Source organism: Pungitius pungitius, chromosome 5 (assembly GCF_949316345.1).
Source record: "Pungitius pungitius chromosome 5, fPunPun2.1, whole genome shotgun sequence".
In the NCBI taxonomy this organism is placed as follows: domain Eukaryota; kingdom Metazoa; phylum Chordata; class Actinopteri; order Perciformes; family Gasterosteidae; genus Pungitius; species Pungitius pungitius.
Window position 1 is genome coordinate 6,686,221 of NC_084904.1, and position 18,763 is coordinate 6,704,983.

Below are 18,763 nucleotides of genomic sequence, written 5' to 3' on the forward strand. Positions count from 1 at the left end.
CATATATAGTAAGCAGCGATCAGTATACTGCATCAGGCCGTGTACAACCCTTTCTGTGATCAAGAAAGTGCTATGTAATGTTATATCGAATGCATTAAAAGATATAATCTATAACTCTCACCAATTTCTTTTGTTTTCCGTCAGGATGGCCGAGCGGTCTAAGGCGCTGCGTTCAGGTCGCAGTCTCCACTGGAGGCGTGGGTTCGAATCCCACTTCTGACATGTGGTTTTCTTGCTCATTTCCCTTTGACATGATGATGTAGACAGAGCAATGCTTTACATGTTAAACTGCCGCAACATATCATGTAGACTCGTCAAATGTTTGACAATTTTGAAGTCTCTCTTTTGTTTACCATTAAAAAGGGGTTTGAGTGGGATTTCAACAAAGATTCCTTCTGTTAGCATATATTGTCACCAGCGACAAGTACACTGCATCAGGCTCTGTACAACCCTTTCTGTGATGAAGAAAGTGCGATTAAAAGATATTATCTATAACTCTCACCAATTTCTTTTGTTTTCCGTCAGGATGGCCGAGCGGTCTAAGGCGCTGCGTTCAGGTCGCAGTCTCCACTGGAGGCGTGGGTTCGAATCCCACTTCTGACATGTGGTTTTCTTGCTCAGTTGCCTGTAACATGATGATGTAAACGGAGCAATGCTTTACATCTTAAACTGCCGCAACATATCATGTAGACTCGTCAAATGTTTGACCATTTTGAAGTCTCTCTTTTGTTTACCATTAAAAAGGGGTTTGAGTGGGATTTCAACAAAGATTCCTTCTGTTAGCATATATTGTCACCAGCGACAAGTACACTGCATCAGGCTCTGTACAACCCTTTCTGTGATGAAGAAAGTGCGATTAAAAGATATTATCTATAACTCTCACCAATTTCTTTTGTTTTCCGTCAGGATGGCCGAGCGGTCTAAGGCGCTGCGTTCAGGTCGCAGTCTCCACTGGAGGCGTGGGTTCGAATCCCACTTCTGACATGTGGTTTTCTTGCTCATTTCCCTTTGACATGATGATGTAGACAGAGCAATGCTTTACATGTTAAACTGCCGCAACATATCATGTAGACTCGTCAAATGTTTGACAATTTTGAAGTCTCTCTTTTGTTTACCATTAAAAAGGGGTTTGAGTGGGATTTGAACAAAGATTCCTTCTGTTAGCATATATTGTCACCAGCGATCAGTACACTGCATCAGGCTCTGTACAACCCTTTCTGTGATGAAGAAAGTGCGATGTAGTGTTGTATGGAATGCATTAAAAGATATGATCTATAACTCTCACCAATTTCTTTTGTTTTCCGTCAGGATGGCCGAGCGGTCTAAGGCGCTGCGTTCAGGTCGCAGTCTCCACTGGAGGCGTGGGTTCGAATCCCACTTCTGACATGTGGTTTTCTTGCTCAGTTGCCTGTGACATGATGATGTAAACGGAGCAATGCTTTACATCTTAAACTGCCGCAACATATCATGTAGACTCGTCAAATGTTTGACCATTTTGAAGTCTCTCTTTTGTTTACCATTAAAAAGGGGTTTGAGTGGGATTTCAACAAAGATTCCTTCTGTTAGCATATATTGTCACCAGCGACAAGTACACTGCATCAGGCTCTGTACAACCCTTTCTGTGATGAAGAAAGTGCGATGTAGTGTTGTATGGAATGCATTACAAGATATGATCTATAACTCTCACCAATTTCTTTTGTTTTCCGTCAGGATGGCCGAGCGGTCTAAGGCGCTGCGTTCAGGTCGCAGTCTCCACTGGAGGCGTGGGTTCGAATCCCACTTCTGACATGTGGTTTTCTTGCTCAGTTGCCTGTGACATGATGATGTAAACGGAGCAATGCTTTACATGTTAAACTGCCGCAACATATCATGTAGACTCGTCAAATGTTTGACAATTTTGAAGTCTCTCTTTTGTTTACCATTAAAAAGGGGTTTGAGTGGGATTTGAACAAAGCTTCCTTCTGTTAGCATATATAGTAAGCAGCGATCAGTATACTGCATCAGGCCGTGTACAACCCTTTCTGTGATCAAGAAAGTGCTATGTAATGTTATATCGAATGCATTAAAAGATATAATCTATAACTCTCACCAATTTCGTTTGTTTTCCGTCAGGATGGCCGAGCGGTCTAAGGCGCTGCGTTCAGGTCGCAGTCTCCACTGGAGGCGTGGGTTCGAATCCCACTTCTGACATGTGGTTTTCTTGCTCAGTTGCCTGTGACATGATGATGTAAACGGAGCAATGCTTTACATGTTAAACTGCCGCAACATATCATGTAGACTCGTCAAATGTTTGACAATTTTGAAGTCTCTCTTTTGTTTACCATTAAAAAGGGGTTTGAGTGGGATTTGAACAAAGCTTCCTTCTGTTAGCATATATAGTAAGCAGCGATCAGTATACTGCATCAGGCCGTGTACAACCCTTTCTGTGATCAAGAAAGTGCTATGTAATGTTATATCGAATGCATTAAAAGATATAATCTATAACTCTCACCAATTTCTTTTGTTTTCCGTCAGGATGGCCGAGCGGTCTAAGGCGCTGCGTTCAGGTCGCAGTCTCCACTGGAGGCGTGGGTTCGAATCCCACTTCTGACATGTGGTTTTCTTGCTCATTTCCCTTTGACATGATGATGTAGACAGAGCAATGCTTTACATGTTAAACTGCCGCAACATATCATGTAGACTCGTCAAATGTTTGACAATTTTGAAGTCTCTCTTTTGTTTAACATTAAAAAGGGGTTTGAGTGGGATTTGAACAAAGCTTCCTTCTGTTAGCATATATTGTCACCAGCGACAAGTACACTGCATCAGGCTCTGTACAACGCTTTCTGTGATGAAGAAAGTGCGATTAAAAGATATGATCTATAACTCTCACCAATTTCTTTTGTTTTCCGTCAGGATGGCCGAGCGGTCTAAGGCGCTGCGTTCAGGTCGCAGTCTCCACTGGAGGCGTGGGTTCGAATCCCACTTCTGACATGTGGTTTTCTTGCTCAGTTCCCTTTGACATGATGATGTAAACGGAGCAATGCTTTACATGTTAAACTGCCGCAACATATCATGTAGACTCGTCAAATGTTTGACAATTTTGAAGTCTCTCTTTTGTTTAACATTAAAAAGGGGTTTGAGTGGGATTTGAACAAAGCTTCCTTCTGTTAGCATATATTGTCACCAGCGACAAGTACACTGCATCAGGCTCTGTACAACCCTTTCTGTGATCAAGAAAGTGATATGTAATGTTATATCGAATGCATTAAAAGATATGATCTATAACTCTCACCAATTTCTTTTGTTTTCAGTCAGGATGGCCGAGCGGTCTAAGGCGCTGCGTTCAGGTCGCAGTCTCCACTGGAGGCGTGGGTTCGAATCCCACTTCTGACATGTGATTTTCTTGCTCAGTTCCCTTTGACATGATGATGTAAACGGAGCAATGCTTTACATGTTAAACTGCCGCAACATATCATGTAGACTCGTCAAATGTTTGACAATTTTGAAGTCTCTCTTTTGTTTACCATTAAAAAGGGGTTTGAGTGGGATTTCAACAAAGATTCCTTCTGTTAGCATATATTGTCACCAGCGACAAGTACACTGCATCAGGCTCTGTACAACCCTTTCTGTGATGAAGAAAGTGCGATGTAGTGTTGTATGGAATGCATTAAAAGATATGATCTATAGCTCTCACCAATTTCTTTTGTTTTCCGTCAGGATGGCCGAGCGGTCTAAGGCGCTGCGTTCAGGTCGCAGTCTCCACTAGAGGCGTGGGTTCGAATCCCACTTCTGACATGTGGTTTTCTTGCTCAGTTCCCTTTGACATGATGATGTAGACAGAGCAATGCTTTACATGTTAAACTGCCGCAACATATCATGTAGACTAGTCAAATGTTTGACAATTTTGAAGTCTCTCTTTTGTTTACCATTAAAAAGGGGTTTGAGTGGGATTTCAACAAAGATTCCTTCTGTTAGCATATATTGTCACCAGCGACAAGTACACTGCATCAGGCTCTGTACAACGCTTTCTGTGATGAAGAAAGTGCGATTAAAAGATATGATCTATAACTCTCACCAATTTCTTTTGTTTTCCGTCAGGATGGCCGAGCGGTCTAAGGCGCTGCGTTCAGGTCGCAGTCTCCACTGGAGGCGTGGGTTCGAATCCCACTTCTGACATGTGGTTTTCTTGCTCAGTTCCCTTTGACATGATGATGTAGACAGAGCAATGCTTTACATGTTAAACTGCCGCAACATATTATGTAGACTCGTCAAATGTTTGACAATTTTGAAGTCTCTCTTTTGTTTACAATTAAAAAGGGGTTTGAGTGGGATTTCAACAAAGATTCCTTCTGTTAGCATATATTGTCACCAGCGACAAGTACACTGCATCAGGCTCTGTACAACCCTTTCTGTGATGAAGAAAGTGCGATGTAGTGTTGTATGGAATGCATTAAAAGATATGATCTATAACTCTCACCAATTTCTTTTGTTTTCCGTCAGGATGGCCGAGCGGTCTAAGGCGCTGCGTTCAGGTCGCAGTCTCCACTGGAGGCGTGGGTTCGAATCCCACTTCTGACATGTGGTTTTCTTGCTCAGTTGCCTGTGACATGATGATGTAAACGGAGCAATGCTTTACATCTTAAACTGCCGCAACATATCATGTAGACTCGTCAAATGTTTGACCATTTTGAAGTCTCTCTTTTGTTTACAATTAAAAAGGGGTTTGAGTGGGATTTCAACAAAGATTCCTTCTGTTAGCATATATTGTCACCAGCGACAAGTACACTGCATCAGGCTCTGTACAACCCTTTCTGTGATGAAGAAAGTGCGATGTAGTGTTGTATGGAATGCATTAAAAGATATGATCTATAACTCTCACCAATTTCTTTTGTTTTCCGTCAGGATGGCCGAGCGGTCTAAGGCGCTGCGTTCAGGTCGCAGTCTCCACTGGAGGCGTGGGTTCGAATCCCACTTCTGACATGTGGTTTTCTTGCTCAGTTGCCTGTAACATGATGATGTAAACGGAGCAATGCTTTACATCTTAAACTGCCGCAACATATCATGTAGACTCGTCAAATGTTTGACCATTTTGAAGTCTCTCTTTTGTTTACCATTAAAAAGGGGTTTGAGTGGGATTTCAACAAAGATTCCTTCTGTTAGCATATATTGTCACCAGCGACAAGTACACTGCATCAGGCTCTGTACAACCCTTTCTGTGATGAAGAAAGTGCGATGTAGTGTTGTATGGAATGCATTAAAAGATATGATCTATAACTCTCACCAATTTCTTTTGTTTTCCGTCAGGATGGCCGAGCGGTCTAAGGCGCTGCGTTCAGGTCGCAGTCTCCACTGGAGGCGTGGGTTCGAATCTCACTTCTGACATGTGGTTTTCTTGCTCAGTTTCCTGTAACATGATGATGTAAACGGAGCAATGCTTTACATCTTAAACTGCCGCAACATATCATGTAGACTCGTCAAATGTTTGACCATTTTGAAGTCTCTCTTTTGTTTACAATTAAAAAGGGGTTTGAGTGGGATTTCAACAAAGATTCCTTCTGTTAGCATATATTGTCACCAGCGACAAGTACACTGCATCAGGCTCTGTACAACCCTTTCTGTGATGAAGAAAGTGCGATTAAAAGATATTATCTATAACTCTCACCAATTTCTTTTGTTTTCCGTCAGGATGGCCGAGCGGTCTAAGGCGCTGCGTTCAGGTCGCAGTCTCCACTGGAGGCGTGGGTTCGAATCCCACTTCTGACATGTGGTTTTCTTGCTCAGTTGCCTGTAACATGATGATGTAAACGGAGCAATGCTTTACATCTTAAACTGCCGCAACATATCATGTAGACTCGTCAAATGTTTGACCATTTTGAAGTCTCTCTTTTGTTTACCATTAAAAAGGGGTTTGAGTGGGATTTCAACAAAGATTCCTTCTGTTAGCATATATTGTCACCAGCGACAAGTACACTGCATCAGGCTCTGTACAACCCTTTCTGTGATGAAGAAAGTGCGATTAAAAGATATTATCTATAACTCTCACCAATTTCTTTTGTTTTCCGTCAGGATGGCCGAGCGGTCTAAGGCGCTGCGTTCAGGTCGCAGTCTCCACTGGAGGCGTGGGTTCGAATCCCACTTCTGACATGTGGTTTTCTTGCTCATTTCCCTTTGACATGATGATGTAGACAGAGCAATGCTTTACATGTTAAACTGCCGCAACATATCATGTAGACTCGTCAAATGTTTGACAATTTTGAAGTCTCTCTTTTGTTTACCATTAAAAAGGGGTTTGAGTGGGATTTCAACAAAGATTCCTTCTGTTAGCATATATTGTCACCAGCGACAAGTACACTGCATCAGGCTCTGTACAACCCTTTCTGTGATGAAGAAAGTGCGATTAAAAGATATTATCTATAACTCTCACCAATTTCTTTTGTTTTCCGTCAGGATGGCCGAGCGGTCTAAGGCGCTGCGTTCAGGTCGCAGTCTCCACTGGAGGCGTGGGTTCGAATCCCACTTCTGACATGTGGTTTTCTTGCTCATTTCCCTTTGACATGATGATGTAGACAGAGCAATGCTTTACATGTTAAACTGCCGCAACATATCATGTAGACTCGTCAAATGTTTGACAATTTTGAAGTCTCTCTTTTGTTTACCATTAAAAAGGGGTTTGAGTGGGATTTGAACAAAGATTCCTTCTGTTAGCATATATTGTCACCAGCGATCAGTACACTGCATCAGGCTCTGTACAACCCTTTCTGTGATGAAGAAAGTGCGATGTAGTGTTGTATGGAATGCATTAAAAGATATGATCTATAACTCTCACCAATTTCTTTTGTTTTCCGTCAGGATGGCCGAGCGGTCTAAGGCGCTGCGTTCAGGTCGCAGTCTCCACTGGAGGCGTGGGTTCGAATCCCACTTCTGACATGTGGTTTTCTTGCTCAGTTGCCTGTGACATGATGATGTAAACGGAGCAATGCTTTACATCTTAAACTGCCGCAACATATCATGTAGACTCGTCAAATGTTTGACCATTTTGAAGTCTCTCTTTTGTTTACCATTAAAAAGGGGTTTGAGTGGGATTTCAACAAAGATTCCTTCTGTTAGCATATATTGTCACCAGCGACAAGTACACTGCATCAGGCTCTGTACAACCCTTTCTGTGATGAAGAAAGTGCGATGTAGTGTTGTATGGAATGCATTACAAGATATGATCTATAACTCTCACCAATTTCTTTTGTTTTCCGTCAGGATGGCCGAGCGGTCTAAGGCGCTGCGTTCAGGTCGCAGTCTCCACTGGAGGCGTGGGTTCGAATCCCACTTCTGACATGTGGTTTTCTTGCTCAGTTGCCTGTGACATGATGATGTAAACGGAGCAATGCTTTACATGTTAAACTGCCGCAACATATCATGTAGACTCGTCAAATGTTTGACAATTTTGAAGTCTCTCTTTTGTTTACCATTAAAAAGGGGTTTGAGTGGGATTTGAACAAAGCTTCCTTCTGTTAGCATATATAGTAAGCAGCGATCAGTATACTGCATCAGGCCGTGTACAACCCTTTCTGTGATCAAGAAAGTGCTATGTAATGTTATATCGAATGCATTAAAAGATATAATCTATAACTCTCACCAATTTCTTTTGTTTTCCGTCAGGATGGCCGAGCGGTCTAAGGCGCTGCGTTCAGGTCGCAGTCTCCACTGGAGGCGTGGGTTCGAATCCCACTTCTGACATGTGGTTTTCTTGCTCATTTCCCTTTGACATGATGATGTAGACAGAGCAATGCTTTACATGTTAAACTGCCGCAACATATCATGTAGACTCGTCAAATGTTTGACAATTTTGAAGTCTCTCTTTTGTTTACCATTAAAAAGGGGTTTGAGTGGGATTTCAACAAAGATTCCTTCTGTTAGCATATATTGTCACCAGCGACAAGTACACTGCATCAGGCTCTGTACAACCCTTTCTGTGATGAAGAAAGTGCGATTAAAAGATATTATCTATAACTCTCACCAATTTCTTTTGTTTTCCGTCAGGATGGCCGAGCGGTCTAAGGCGCTGCGTTCAGGTCGCAGTCTCCACTGGAGGCGTGGGTTCGAATCCCACTTCTGACATGTGGTTTTCTTGCTCAGTTGCCTGTAACATGATGATGTAAACGGAGCAATGCTTTACATCTTAAACTGCCGCAACATATCATGTAGACTCGTCAAATGTTTGACCATTTTGAAGTCTCTCTTTTGTTTACCATTAAAAAGGGGTTTGAGTGGGATTTCAACAAAGATTCCTTCTGTTAGCATATATTGTCACCAGCGACAAGTACACTGCATCAGGCTCTGTACAACCCTTTCTGTGATGAAGAAAGTGCGATTAAAAGATATTATCTATAACTCTCACCAATTTCTTTTGTTTTCCGTCAGGATGGCCGAGCGGTCTAAGGCGCTGCGTTCAGGTCGCAGTCTCCACTGGAGGCGTGGGTTCGAATCCCACTTCTGACATGTGGTTTTCTTGCTCATTTCCCTTTGACATGATGATGTAGACAGAGCAATGCTTTACATGTTAAACTGCCGCAACATATCATGTAGACTCGTCAAATGTTTGACAATTTTGAAGTCTCTCTTTTGTTTACCATTAAAAAGGGGTTTGAGTGGGATTTGAACAAAGATTCCTTCTGTTAGCATATATTGTCACCAGCGATCAGTACACTGCATCAGGCTCTGTACAACCCTTTCTGTGATGAAGAAAGTGCGATGTAGTGTTGTATGGAATGCATTAAAAGATATGATCTATAACTCTCACCAATTTCTTTTGTTTTCCGTCAGGATGGCCGAGCGGTCTAAGGCGCTGCGTTCAGGTCGCAGTCTCCACTGGAGGCGTGGGTTCGAATCCCACTTCTGACATGTGGTTTTCTTGCTCAGTTGCCTGTGACATGATGATGTAAACGGAGCAATGCTTTACATCTTAAACTGCCGCAACATATCATGTAGACTCGTCAAATGTTTGACCATTTTGAAGTCTCTCTTTTGTTTACCATTAAAAAGGGGTTTGAGTGGGATTTCAACAAAGATTCCTTCTGTTAGCATATATTGTCACCAGCGACAAGTACACTGCATCAGGCTCTGTACAACCCTTTCTGTGATGAAGAAAGTGCGATGTAGTGTTGTATGGAATGCATTACAAGATATGATCTATAACTCTCACCAATTTCTTTTGTTTTCCGTCAGGATGGCCGAGCGGTCTAAGGCGCTGCGTTCAGGTCGCAGTCTCCACTGGAGGCGTGGGTTCGAATCCCACTTCTGACATGTGGTTTTCTTGCTCAGTTGCCTGTGACATGATGATGTAAACGGAGCAATGCTTTACATGTTAAACTGCCGCAACATATCATGTAGACTCGTCAAATGTTTGACAATTTTGAAGTCTCTCTTTTGTTTACCATTAAAAAGGGGTTTGAGTGGGATTTGAACAAAGCTTCCTTCTGTTAGCATATATAGTAAGCAGCGATCAGTATACTGCATCAGGCCGTGTACAACCCTTTCTGTGATCAAGAAAGTGCTATGTAATGTTATATCGAATGCATTAAAAGATATAATCTATAACTCTCACCAATTTCTTTTGTTTTCCGTCAGGATGGCCGAGCGGTCTAAGGCGCTGCGTTCAGGTCGCAGTCTCCACTGGAGGCGTGGGTTTGAATCCCACTTCTGACATGTGGTTTTCTTGCTCAGTTGCCTGTGACATGATGATGTAAACGGAGCAATGCTTTACATGTTAAACTGCCGCAACATATCATGTAGACTCGTCAAATGTTTGACAATTTTGAAGTCTCTCTTTTGTTTACCATTAAAAAGGGGTTTGAGTGGGATTTGAACAAAGCTTCCTTCTGTTAGCATATATAGTAAGCAGCGATCAGTATACTGCATCAGGCCGTGTACAACCCTTTCTGTGATCAAGAAAGTGCTATGTAATGTTATATCGAATGCATTAAAAGATATAATCTATAACTCTCACCAATTTCTTTTGTTTTCCGTCAGGATGGCCGAGCGGTCTAAGGCGCTGCGTTCAGGTCGCAGTCTCCACTGGAGGCGTGGGTTCGAATCCCACTTCTGACATGTGGTTTTCTTGCTCATTTCCCTTTGACATGATGATGTAGACAGAGCAATGCTTTACATGTTAAACTGCCGCAACATATCATGTAGACTCGTCAAATGTTTGACAATTTTGAAGTCTCTCTTTTGTTTACCATTAAAAAGGGGTTTGAGTGGGATTTCAACAAAGATTCCTTCTGTTAGCATATATTGTCACCAGCGACAAGTACACTGCATCAGGCTCTGTACAACCCTTTCTGTGATGAAGAAAGTGCGATTAAAAGATATTATCTATAACTCTCACCAATTTCTTTTGTTTTCCGTCAGGATGGCCGAGCGGTCTAAGGCGCTGCGTTCAGGTCGCAGTCTCCACTGGAGGCGTGGGTTCGAATCCCACTTCTGACATGTGGTTTTCTTGCTCAGTTGCCTGTAACATGATGATGTAAACGGAGCAATGCTTTACATCTTAAACTGCCGCAACATATCATGTAGACTCGTCAAATGTTTGACCATTTTGAAGTCTCTCTTTTGTTTACCATTAAAAAGGGGTTTGAGTGGGATTTCAACAAAGATTCCTTCTGTTAGCATATATTGTCACCAGCGACAAGTACACTGCATCAGGCTCTGTACAACCCTTTCTGTGATGAAGAAAGTGCGATTAAAAGATATTATCTATAACTCTCACCAATTTCTTTTGTTTTCCGTCAGGATGGCCGAGCGGTCTAAGGCGCTGCGTTCAGGTCGCAGTCTCCACTGGAGGCGTGGGTTCGAATCCCACTTCTGACATGTGGTTTTCTTGCTCATTTCCCTTTGACATGATGATGTAGACAGAGCAATGCTTTACATGTTAAACTGCCGCAACATATCATGTAGACTCGTCAAATGTTTGACAATTTTGAAGTCTCTCTTTTGTTTACCATTAAAAAGGGGTTTGAGTGGGATTTGAACAAAGATTCCTTCTGTTAGCATATATTGTCACCAGCGATCAGTACACTGCATCAGGCTCTGTACAACCCTTTCTGTGATGAAGAAAGTGCGATGTAGTGTTGTATGGAATGCATTAAAAGATATGATCTATAACTCTCACCAATTTCTTTTGTTTTCCGTCAGGATGGCCGAGCGGTCTAAGGCGCTGCGTTCAGGTCGCAGTCTCCACTGGAGGCGTGGGTTCGAATCCCACTTCTGACATGTGGTTTTCTTGCTCAGTTGCCTGTGACATGATGATGTAAACGGAGCAATGCTTTACATCTTAAACTGCCGCAACATATCATGTAGACTCGTCAAATGTTTGACCATTTTGAAGTCTCTCTTTTGTTTACCATTAAAAAGGGGTTTGAGTGGGATTTCAACAAAGATTCCTTCTGTTAGCATATATTGTCACCAGCGACAAGTACACTGCATCAGGCTCTGTACAACCCTTTCTGTGATGAAGAAAGTGCGATGTAGTGTTGTATGGAATGCATTACAAGATATGATCTATAACTCTCACCAATTTCTTTTGTTTTCCGTCAGGATGGCCGAGCGGTCTAAGGCGCTGCGTTCAGGTCGCAGTCTCCACTGGAGGCGTGGGTTCGAATCCCACTTCTGACATGTGGTTTTCTTGCTCAGTTGCCTGTGACATGATGATGTAAACGGAGCAATGCTTTACATGTTAAACTGCCGCAACATATCATGTAGACTCGTCAAATGTTTGACAATTTTGAAGTCTCTCTTTTGTTTACCATTAAAAAGGGGTTTGAGTGGGATTTGAACAAAGCTTCCTTCTGTTAGCATATATAGTAAGCAGCGATCAGTATACTGCATCAGGCCGTGTACAACCCTTTCTGTGATCAAGAAAGTGCTATGTAATGTTATATCGAATGCATTAAAAGATATAATCTATAACTCTCACCAATTTCTTTTGTTTTCCGTCAGGATGGCCGAGCGGTCTAAGGCGCTGCGTTCAGGTCGCAGTCTCCACTGGAGGCGTGGGTTCGAATCCCACTTCTGACATGTGGTTTTCTTGCTCAGTTGCCTGTGACATGATGATGTAAACGGAGCAATGCTTTACATGTTAAACTGCCGCAACATATCATGTAGACTCGTCAAATGTTTGACAATTTTGAAGTCTCTCTTTTGTTTACCATTAAAAAGGGGTTTGAGTGGGATTTGAACAAAGCTTCCTTCTGTTAGCATATATAGTAAGCAGCGATCAGTATACTGCATCAGGCCGTGTACAACCCTTTCTGTGATCAAGAAAGTGCTATGTAATGTTATATCGAATGCATTAAAAGATATAATCTATAACTCTCACCAATTTCTTTTGTTTTCCGTCAGGATGGCCGAGCGGTCTAAGGCGCTGCGTTCAGGTCGCAGTCTCCACTGGAGGCGTGGGTTCGAATCCCACTTCTGACATGTGGTTTTCTTGCTCATTTCCCTTTGACATGATGATGTAGACAGAGCAATGCTTTACATGTTAAACTGCCGCAACATATCATGTAGACTCGTCAAATGTTTGACAATTTTGAAGTCTCTCTTTTGTTTAACATTAAAAAGGGGTTTGAGTGGGATTTGAACAAAGCTTCCTTCTGTTAGCATATATTGTCACCAGCGACAAGTACACTGCATCAGGCTCTGTACAACCCTTTCTGTGATCAAGAAAGTGATATGTAATGTTATATCGAATGCATTAAAAGATATGATCTATAACTCTCACCAATTTCTTTTGTTTTCAGTCAGGATGGCCGAGCGGTCTAAGGCGCTGCGTTCAGGTCGCAGTCTCCACTGGAGGCGTGGGTTCGAATCCCACTTCTGACATGTGATTTTCTTGCTCAGTTCCCTTTGACATGATGATGTAAACGGAGCAATGCTTTACATGTTAAACTGCCGCAACATATCATGTAGACTCGTCAAATGTTTGACAATTTTGAAGTCTCTCTTTTGTTTACCATTAAAAAGGGGTTTGAGTGGGATTTCAACAAAGATTCCTTCTGTTAGCATATATTGTCACCAGCGACAAGTACACTGCATCAGGCTCTGTACAACCCTTTCTGTGATGAAGAAAGTGCGATGTAGTGTTGTATGGAATGCATTAAAAGATATGATCTATAGCTCTCACCAATTTCTTTTGTTTTCCGTCAGGATGGCCGAGCGGTCTAAGGCGCTGCGTTCAGGTCGCAGTCTCCACTAGAGGCGTGGGTTCGAATCCCACTTCTGACATGTGGTTTTCTTGCTCAGTTCCCTTTGACATGATGATGTAGACAGAGCAATGCTTTACATGTTAAACTGCCGCAACATATCATGTAGACTAGTCAAATGTTTGACAATTTTGAAGTCTCTCTTTTGTTTACCATTAAAAAGGGGTTTGAGTGGGATTTCAACAAAGATTCCTTCTGTTAGCATATATTGTCACCAGCGACAAGTACACTGCATCAGGCTCTGTACAACGCTTTCTGTGATGAAGAAAGTGCGATTAAAAGATATGATCTATAACTCTCACCAATTTCTTTTGTTTTCCGTCAGGATGGCCGAGCGGTCTAAGGCGCTGCGTTCAGGTCGCAGTCTCCACTGGAGGCGTGGGTTCGAATCCCACTTCTGACATGTGGTTTTCTTGCTCAGTTCCCTTTGACATGATGATGTAGACAGAGCAATGCTTTACATGTTAAACTGCCGCAACATATTATGTAGACTCGTCAAATGTTTGACAATTTTGAAGTCTCTCTTTTGTTTACAATTAAAAAGGGGTTTGAGTGGGATTTCAACAAAGATTCCTTCTGTTAGCATATATTGTCACCAGCGACAAGTACACTGCATCAGGCTCTGTACAACCCTTTCTGTGATGAAGAAAGTGCGATGTAGTGTTGTATGGAATGCATTAAAAGATATGATCTATAACTCTCACCAATTTCTTTTGTTTTCCGTCAGGATGGCCGAGCGGTCTAAGGCGCTGCGTTCAGGTCGCAGTCTCCACTGGAGGCGTGGGTTCGAATCCCACTTCTGACATGTGGTTTTCTTGCTCAGTTGCCTGTGACATGATGATGTAAACGGAGCAATGCTTTACATCTTAAACTGCCGCAACATATCATGTAGACTCGTCAAATGTTTGACCATTTTGAAGTCTCTCTTTTGTTTACAATTAAAAAGGGGTTTGAGTGGGATTTCAACAAAGATTCCTTCTGTTAGCATATATTGTCACCAGCGACAAGTACACTGCATCAGGCTCTGTACAACCCTTTCTGTGATGAAGAAAGTGCGATGTAGTGTTGTATGGAATGCATTAAAAGATATGATCTATAACTCTCACCAATTTCTTTTGTTTTCCGTCAGGATGGCCGAGCGGTCTAAGGCGCTGCGTTCAGGTCGCAGTCTCCACTGGAGGCGTGGGTTCGAATCCCACTTCTGACATGTGGTTTTCTTGCTCAGTTGCCTGTAACATGATGATGTAAACGGAGCAATGCTTTACATCTTAAACTGCCGCAACATATCATGTAGACTCGTCAAATGTTTGACCATTTTGAAGTCTCTCTTTTGTTTACCATTAAAAAGGGGTTTGAGTGGGATTTCAACAAAGATTCCTTCTGTTAGCATATATTGTCACCAGCGACAAGTACACTGCATCAGGCTCTGTACAACCCTTTCTGTGATGAAGAAAGTGCGATGTAGTGTTGTATGGAATGCATTAAAAGATATGATCTATAACTCTCACCAATTTCTTTTGTTTTCCGTCAGGATGGCCGAGCGGTCTAAGGCGCTGCGTTCAGGTCGCAGTCTCCACTGGAGGCGTGGGTTCGAATCTCACTTCTGACATGTGGTTTTCTTGCTCAGTTTCCTGTAACATGATGATGTAAACGGAGCAATGCTTTACATCTTAAACTGCCGCAACATATCATGTAGACTCGTCAAATGTTTGACCATTTTGAAGTCTCTCTTTTGTTTACCATTAAAAAGGGGTTTGAGTGGGATTTCAACAAAGATTCCTTCTGTTAGCATATATTGTCACCAGCGACAAGTACACTGCATCAGGCTCTGTACAACGCTTTCTGTGATGAAGAAAGTGCGATGTAGTGTTGTATGGAATGCATTGAAAGATATGATCTATAGCTCTCACCAATTTCTTTTGTTTTCCGTCAGGATGGCCGAGCGGTCTAAGGCGCTGCGTTCAGGTCGCAGTCTCCACTGGAGGCGTGGGTTCGAATCCCACTTCTGACATGTGGTTTTCTTGCTCAGTTTCCTGTAACATGATGATGTAAACGGAGCAATGCTTTACATGTTAAACTGCCGCAACATATCATGTAGACTCGTCAAATGTTTGACAATTTTGAAGTCTCTCTTTTGTTTACCATTAAAAAGGGGTTTGAGTGGGATTTGAACAAAGCTTCCTTCTGTTAGCATATATAGTAAGCAGCGATCAGTATACTGCATCAGGCCGTGTACAACCCTTTCTGTGATCAAGAAAGTGCTATGTAATGTTATATCGAATGCATTAAAAGATATAATCTATAACTCTCACCAATTTCTTTTGTTTTCCGTCAGGATGGCCGAGCGGTCTAAGGCGCTGCGTTCAGGTCGCAGTCTCCACTGGAGGCGTGGGTTCGAATCCCACTTCTGACATGTTGTTTTCTTGCTCATTTCCCTTTGACATGATGATGTAGACAGAGCAATGCTTTACATGTTAAACTGCCGCAACATATCACGTAGACTCGTCAAATGTTTGACAATTTTGAAGTCTCTCTTTTGTTTACCATTAAAAAGGGGTTTGAGTGGGATTTGAACAAAGATTCCTTCTGTTAGCATATATTGTCACCAGCGATCAGTACACTGCATCAGGCTCTGTACAACCCTTTCTGTGATGAAGAAAGTGCGATGTAGTGTTGTATGGAATGCATTAAAAGATATGATCTATAACTCTCACCAATTTCTTTTGTTTTCCGTCAGGATGGCCGAGCGGTCTAAGGCGCTGCGTTCAGGTCGCAGTCTCCACTGGAGGCGTGGGTTCGAATCCCACTTCTGACATGTGGTTTTCTTGCTCAGTTGCCTGTGACATGATGATGTAAACGGAGCAATGCTTTACATCTTAAACTGCCGCAACATATCATGTAGACTCGTCAAATGTTTGACCATTTTGAAGTCTCTCTTTTGTTTACCATTAAAAAGGGGTTTGAGTGGGATTTCAACAAAGATTCCTTCTGTTAGCATATATTGTCACCAGCGACAAGTACACTGCATCAGGCTCTGTACAACCCTTTCTGTGATGAAGAAAGTGCGATGTAGTGTTGTATGGAATGCATTAAAAGATATGATCTATAACTCTCACCAATTTCTTTTGTTTTCCGTCAGGATGGCCGAGCGGTCTAAGGCGCTGCGTTCAGGTCGCAGTCTCCACTGGAGGCGTGGGTTCGAATCCCACTTCTGACATGTGGTTTTCTTGCTCAGTTTCCTGTAACATGATGATGTAAACGGAGCAATGCTTTACATCTTAAACTGCCGCAACATATCATGTAGACTCGTCAAATGTTTGACCATTTTGAAGTCTCTATTTTGTTTACCATTAAAAAGGGGTTTGAGTGGGATTTCAACAAAGATTCCTTCTGTTAGCATATATTGTCACCAGCGACAAGTACACTGCATCAGGCTCTGTACAACCCTTTCTGTGATGAAGAAAGTGCGATGTAGTGTTGTATGGAATGCATTAAAAGATATGATCTATAACTCTCACCAATTTCTTTTGTTTTCCGTCAGGATGGCCGAGCGGTCTAAGGCGCTGCGTTCAGGTCGCAGTCTCCACTGGAGGCGTGGGTTCGAATCCCACTTCTGACATGTGGTTTTCTTGCTCAGTTTCCTGTAACATGATGATGTAAACGGAGCAATGCTTTACATCTTAAACTGCCGCAACATATCATGTAGACTCGTCAAATGTTTGACCATTTTGAAGTCTCTCTTTTGTTTACCATTAAAAAGGGGTTTAAGTGGGATTTCAACAAAGATTCCTTCTGTTAGCATATATTGTCACCAGCGACAAGTACACTGCATCAGGCTCTGTACAACGCTTTCTGTGATGAAGAAAGTGCGATGTAGTGTTGTATGGAATGCATTGAAAGATATGATCTATAGCTCTCACCAATTTCTTTTGTTTTCCGTCAGGATGGCCGAGCGGTCTAAGGCGCTGCGTTCAGGTCGCAGTCTCCACTGGAGGCGTGGGTTCGAATCCCACTTCTGACATGTGGTTTTCTTGCTCAGTTTCCTGTAACATGATGATGTAAACGGAGCAATGCTTTACATGTTAAACTGCCGCAACATATCATGTAGACTCGTCAAATGTTTGACAATTTTGAAGTCTCTCTTTTGTTTACCATTAAAAAGGGGTTTGAGTGGGATTTGAACAAAGCTTCCTTCTGTTAGCATATATAGTAAGCAGCGATCAGTATACTGCATCAGGCCGTGTACAACCCTTTCTGTGATCAAGAAAGTGCTATGTAATGTTATATCGAATGCATTAAAAGATATAATCTATAACTCTCACCAATTTCTTTTGTTTTCCGTCAGGATGGCCGAGCGGTCTAAGGCGCTGCGTTCAGGTCGCAGTCTCCACTGGAGGCGTGGGTTCGAATCCCACTTCTGACATGTGGTTTTCTTGCTCATTTCCCTTTGACATGATGATGTAGACAGAGCAATGCTTTACATGTTAAACTGCCGCAACATATCACGTAGACTCGTCAAATGTTTGACAATTTTGAAGTCTCTCTTTTGTTTACCATTAAAAAGGGGTTTGAGTGGGATTTGAACAAAGATTCCTTCTGTTAGCATATATTGTCACCAGCGATCAGTACACTGCATCAGGCTCTGTACAACCCTTTCTGTGATGAAGAAAGTGCGATGTAGTGTTGTATGGAATGCATTAAAAGATATGATCTATAACTCTCACCAATTTCTTTTGTTTTCCGTCAGGATGGCCGAGCGGTCTAAGGCGCTGCGTTCAGGTCGCAGTCTCCACTGGAGGCGTGGGTTCGAATCCCACTTCTGACATGTGGTTTTCTTGCTCAGTTGCCTGTGACATGATGATGTAAACGGAGCAATGCTTTACATCTTAAACTGCCGCAACATATCATGTAGACTCGTCAAATGTTTGACCATTTTGAAGTCTCTCTTTTGTTTACCATTAAAAAGGGGTTTGAGTGGGATTTCAACAAAGATTCCTTCTGTTAGCATACTGTATATTGTCACCAGCGACAAGTACACTGCATCAGGCTCTGTACAACCCTTTCTGTGATAAAGAAAGTGCGATTAAAAGATATGATCTATAACTCTCACCAATTTCTTTTGTTTTCCGTCAGGATGGCCGAGCGGTCTAAGGCGCTGCGTTCAGGTCGCAGTCTCCACTGGAGGCGTGGGTTCGAATCCCACTTCTGACATGTGGTTTTCTTGCTCAGTTGCCTGTGACATGATGATGTAAACGGAGCAATGCTTTACATCTTAAACTGCCGCAACATATCATGTAGACTCGTCAAATGTTTGACCATTTTAAAGTCTCTCTTTTGTTTACAATTAAAAAGGGGTTTGAGTGGGATTTCAACAAAGATTCCTTCTGTTAGCATATATTGTCACCAGCGACAAGTACACTGCATCAGGCTCTGTACAACCCTTTCTGTGATGAAGAAAGTGCGATGTAGTGTTGTATGGAATGCATTAAAAGATATGATCTATAACTCTCACCAATTTCTTTTGTTTT

General features: G+C 42.3%; 42 non-coding genes across 42 annotated transcripts; all 42 read left to right on the forward strand.

Moving 5' to 3' along the window:
* Positions 1–139: 139 nt before the first annotated feature.
* Positions 140–222, forward strand: trnal-cag (transfer RNA leucine (anticodon CAG)). Its single transcript has one exon. It is a non-coding gene; the product is annotated as a tRNA-Leu (tRNA).
* Positions 223–520: 298 nt separating this feature from the next.
* On the forward strand, positions 521–603 carry trnal-cag (transfer RNA leucine (anticodon CAG)). Its single transcript has one exon. It is a non-coding gene; the product is annotated as a tRNA-Leu (tRNA).
* Positions 604–901: 298 nt separating this feature from the next.
* Positions 902–984, forward strand: trnal-cag (transfer RNA leucine (anticodon CAG)). The gene has a single exon. It is a non-coding gene; the product is annotated as a tRNA-Leu (tRNA).
* Positions 985–1,303: 319 nt separating this feature from the next.
* trnal-cag (transfer RNA leucine (anticodon CAG)) lies at positions 1,304–1,386 on the forward strand. The gene has a single exon. It is a non-coding gene; the product is annotated as a tRNA-Leu (tRNA).
* Positions 1,387–1,705: 319 nt separating this feature from the next.
* Positions 1,706–1,788, forward strand: trnal-cag (transfer RNA leucine (anticodon CAG)). The gene has a single exon. It is a non-coding gene; the product is annotated as a tRNA-Leu (tRNA).
* Positions 1,789–2,107: 319 nt separating this feature from the next.
* trnal-cag (transfer RNA leucine (anticodon CAG)) lies at positions 2,108–2,190 on the forward strand. Its single transcript has one exon. It is a non-coding gene; the product is annotated as a tRNA-Leu (tRNA).
* A 319-nt stretch (positions 2,191–2,509) lies between these two features.
* Positions 2,510–2,592, forward strand: trnal-cag (transfer RNA leucine (anticodon CAG)). Its single transcript has one exon. It is a non-coding gene; the product is annotated as a tRNA-Leu (tRNA).
* Positions 2,593–2,890: 298 nt separating this feature from the next.
* On the forward strand, positions 2,891–2,973 carry trnal-cag (transfer RNA leucine (anticodon CAG)). The gene has a single exon. It is a non-coding gene; the product is annotated as a tRNA-Leu (tRNA).
* A 319-nt stretch (positions 2,974–3,292) lies between these two features.
* trnal-cag (transfer RNA leucine (anticodon CAG)) lies at positions 3,293–3,375 on the forward strand. The gene has a single exon. It is a non-coding gene; the product is annotated as a tRNA-Leu (tRNA).
* A 700-nt stretch (positions 3,376–4,075) lies between these two features.
* Positions 4,076–4,158, forward strand: trnal-cag (transfer RNA leucine (anticodon CAG)). Its single transcript has one exon. It is a non-coding gene; the product is annotated as a tRNA-Leu (tRNA).
* Positions 4,159–4,477: 319 nt separating this feature from the next.
* On the forward strand, positions 4,478–4,560 carry trnal-cag (transfer RNA leucine (anticodon CAG)). Its single transcript has one exon. It is a non-coding gene; the product is annotated as a tRNA-Leu (tRNA).
* Positions 4,561–4,879: 319 nt separating this feature from the next.
* Positions 4,880–4,962, forward strand: trnal-cag (transfer RNA leucine (anticodon CAG)). Its single transcript has one exon. It is a non-coding gene; the product is annotated as a tRNA-Leu (tRNA).
* Positions 4,963–5,662: 700 nt separating this feature from the next.
* On the forward strand, positions 5,663–5,745 carry trnal-cag (transfer RNA leucine (anticodon CAG)). Its single transcript has one exon. It is a non-coding gene; the product is annotated as a tRNA-Leu (tRNA).
* Positions 5,746–6,043: 298 nt separating this feature from the next.
* Positions 6,044–6,126, forward strand: trnal-cag (transfer RNA leucine (anticodon CAG)). Its single transcript has one exon. It is a non-coding gene; the product is annotated as a tRNA-Leu (tRNA).
* Positions 6,127–6,424: 298 nt separating this feature from the next.
* trnal-cag (transfer RNA leucine (anticodon CAG)) lies at positions 6,425–6,507 on the forward strand. Its single transcript has one exon. It is a non-coding gene; the product is annotated as a tRNA-Leu (tRNA).
* A 319-nt stretch (positions 6,508–6,826) lies between these two features.
* On the forward strand, positions 6,827–6,909 carry trnal-cag (transfer RNA leucine (anticodon CAG)). The gene has a single exon. It is a non-coding gene; the product is annotated as a tRNA-Leu (tRNA).
* A 319-nt stretch (positions 6,910–7,228) lies between these two features.
* On the forward strand, positions 7,229–7,311 carry trnal-cag (transfer RNA leucine (anticodon CAG)). The gene has a single exon. It is a non-coding gene; the product is annotated as a tRNA-Leu (tRNA).
* A 319-nt stretch (positions 7,312–7,630) lies between these two features.
* Positions 7,631–7,713, forward strand: trnal-cag (transfer RNA leucine (anticodon CAG)). The gene has a single exon. It is a non-coding gene; the product is annotated as a tRNA-Leu (tRNA).
* A 298-nt stretch (positions 7,714–8,011) lies between these two features.
* Positions 8,012–8,094, forward strand: trnal-cag (transfer RNA leucine (anticodon CAG)). The gene has a single exon. It is a non-coding gene; the product is annotated as a tRNA-Leu (tRNA).
* A 298-nt stretch (positions 8,095–8,392) lies between these two features.
* Positions 8,393–8,475, forward strand: trnal-cag (transfer RNA leucine (anticodon CAG)). Its single transcript has one exon. It is a non-coding gene; the product is annotated as a tRNA-Leu (tRNA).
* Positions 8,476–8,794: 319 nt separating this feature from the next.
* Positions 8,795–8,877, forward strand: trnal-cag (transfer RNA leucine (anticodon CAG)). Its single transcript has one exon. It is a non-coding gene; the product is annotated as a tRNA-Leu (tRNA).
* A 319-nt stretch (positions 8,878–9,196) lies between these two features.
* Positions 9,197–9,279, forward strand: trnal-cag (transfer RNA leucine (anticodon CAG)). Its single transcript has one exon. It is a non-coding gene; the product is annotated as a tRNA-Leu (tRNA).
* Positions 9,280–10,000: 721 nt separating this feature from the next.
* trnal-cag (transfer RNA leucine (anticodon CAG)) lies at positions 10,001–10,083 on the forward strand. Its single transcript has one exon. It is a non-coding gene; the product is annotated as a tRNA-Leu (tRNA).
* Positions 10,084–10,381: 298 nt separating this feature from the next.
* trnal-cag (transfer RNA leucine (anticodon CAG)) lies at positions 10,382–10,464 on the forward strand. The gene has a single exon. It is a non-coding gene; the product is annotated as a tRNA-Leu (tRNA).
* A 298-nt stretch (positions 10,465–10,762) lies between these two features.
* trnal-cag (transfer RNA leucine (anticodon CAG)) lies at positions 10,763–10,845 on the forward strand. Its single transcript has one exon. It is a non-coding gene; the product is annotated as a tRNA-Leu (tRNA).
* Positions 10,846–11,164: 319 nt separating this feature from the next.
* On the forward strand, positions 11,165–11,247 carry trnal-cag (transfer RNA leucine (anticodon CAG)). Its single transcript has one exon. It is a non-coding gene; the product is annotated as a tRNA-Leu (tRNA).
* Positions 11,248–11,566: 319 nt separating this feature from the next.
* On the forward strand, positions 11,567–11,649 carry trnal-cag (transfer RNA leucine (anticodon CAG)). The gene has a single exon. It is a non-coding gene; the product is annotated as a tRNA-Leu (tRNA).
* Positions 11,650–11,968: 319 nt separating this feature from the next.
* On the forward strand, positions 11,969–12,051 carry trnal-cag (transfer RNA leucine (anticodon CAG)). The gene has a single exon. It is a non-coding gene; the product is annotated as a tRNA-Leu (tRNA).
* A 319-nt stretch (positions 12,052–12,370) lies between these two features.
* Positions 12,371–12,453, forward strand: trnal-cag (transfer RNA leucine (anticodon CAG)). The gene has a single exon. It is a non-coding gene; the product is annotated as a tRNA-Leu (tRNA).
* Positions 12,454–12,772: 319 nt separating this feature from the next.
* trnal-cag (transfer RNA leucine (anticodon CAG)) lies at positions 12,773–12,855 on the forward strand. The gene has a single exon. It is a non-coding gene; the product is annotated as a tRNA-Leu (tRNA).
* A 700-nt stretch (positions 12,856–13,555) lies between these two features.
* trnal-cag (transfer RNA leucine (anticodon CAG)) lies at positions 13,556–13,638 on the forward strand. The gene has a single exon. It is a non-coding gene; the product is annotated as a tRNA-Leu (tRNA).
* A 319-nt stretch (positions 13,639–13,957) lies between these two features.
* trnal-cag (transfer RNA leucine (anticodon CAG)) lies at positions 13,958–14,040 on the forward strand. Its single transcript has one exon. It is a non-coding gene; the product is annotated as a tRNA-Leu (tRNA).
* Positions 14,041–14,359: 319 nt separating this feature from the next.
* trnal-cag (transfer RNA leucine (anticodon CAG)) lies at positions 14,360–14,442 on the forward strand. Its single transcript has one exon. It is a non-coding gene; the product is annotated as a tRNA-Leu (tRNA).
* Positions 14,443–15,163: 721 nt separating this feature from the next.
* On the forward strand, positions 15,164–15,246 carry trnal-cag (transfer RNA leucine (anticodon CAG)). Its single transcript has one exon. It is a non-coding gene; the product is annotated as a tRNA-Leu (tRNA).
* Positions 15,247–15,565: 319 nt separating this feature from the next.
* Positions 15,566–15,648, forward strand: trnal-cag (transfer RNA leucine (anticodon CAG)). The gene has a single exon. It is a non-coding gene; the product is annotated as a tRNA-Leu (tRNA).
* Positions 15,649–15,967: 319 nt separating this feature from the next.
* trnal-cag (transfer RNA leucine (anticodon CAG)) lies at positions 15,968–16,050 on the forward strand. Its single transcript has one exon. It is a non-coding gene; the product is annotated as a tRNA-Leu (tRNA).
* A 319-nt stretch (positions 16,051–16,369) lies between these two features.
* trnal-cag (transfer RNA leucine (anticodon CAG)) lies at positions 16,370–16,452 on the forward strand. The gene has a single exon. It is a non-coding gene; the product is annotated as a tRNA-Leu (tRNA).
* Positions 16,453–16,771: 319 nt separating this feature from the next.
* On the forward strand, positions 16,772–16,854 carry trnal-cag (transfer RNA leucine (anticodon CAG)). Its single transcript has one exon. It is a non-coding gene; the product is annotated as a tRNA-Leu (tRNA).
* A 319-nt stretch (positions 16,855–17,173) lies between these two features.
* On the forward strand, positions 17,174–17,256 carry trnal-cag (transfer RNA leucine (anticodon CAG)). The gene has a single exon. It is a non-coding gene; the product is annotated as a tRNA-Leu (tRNA).
* Positions 17,257–17,575: 319 nt separating this feature from the next.
* On the forward strand, positions 17,576–17,658 carry trnal-cag (transfer RNA leucine (anticodon CAG)). Its single transcript has one exon. It is a non-coding gene; the product is annotated as a tRNA-Leu (tRNA).
* A 319-nt stretch (positions 17,659–17,977) lies between these two features.
* trnal-cag (transfer RNA leucine (anticodon CAG)) lies at positions 17,978–18,060 on the forward strand. Its single transcript has one exon. It is a non-coding gene; the product is annotated as a tRNA-Leu (tRNA).
* A 303-nt stretch (positions 18,061–18,363) lies between these two features.
* trnal-cag (transfer RNA leucine (anticodon CAG)) lies at positions 18,364–18,446 on the forward strand. The gene has a single exon. It is a non-coding gene; the product is annotated as a tRNA-Leu (tRNA).
* The last annotated feature ends 317 nt before the right edge of the window (positions 18,447–18,763 follow it).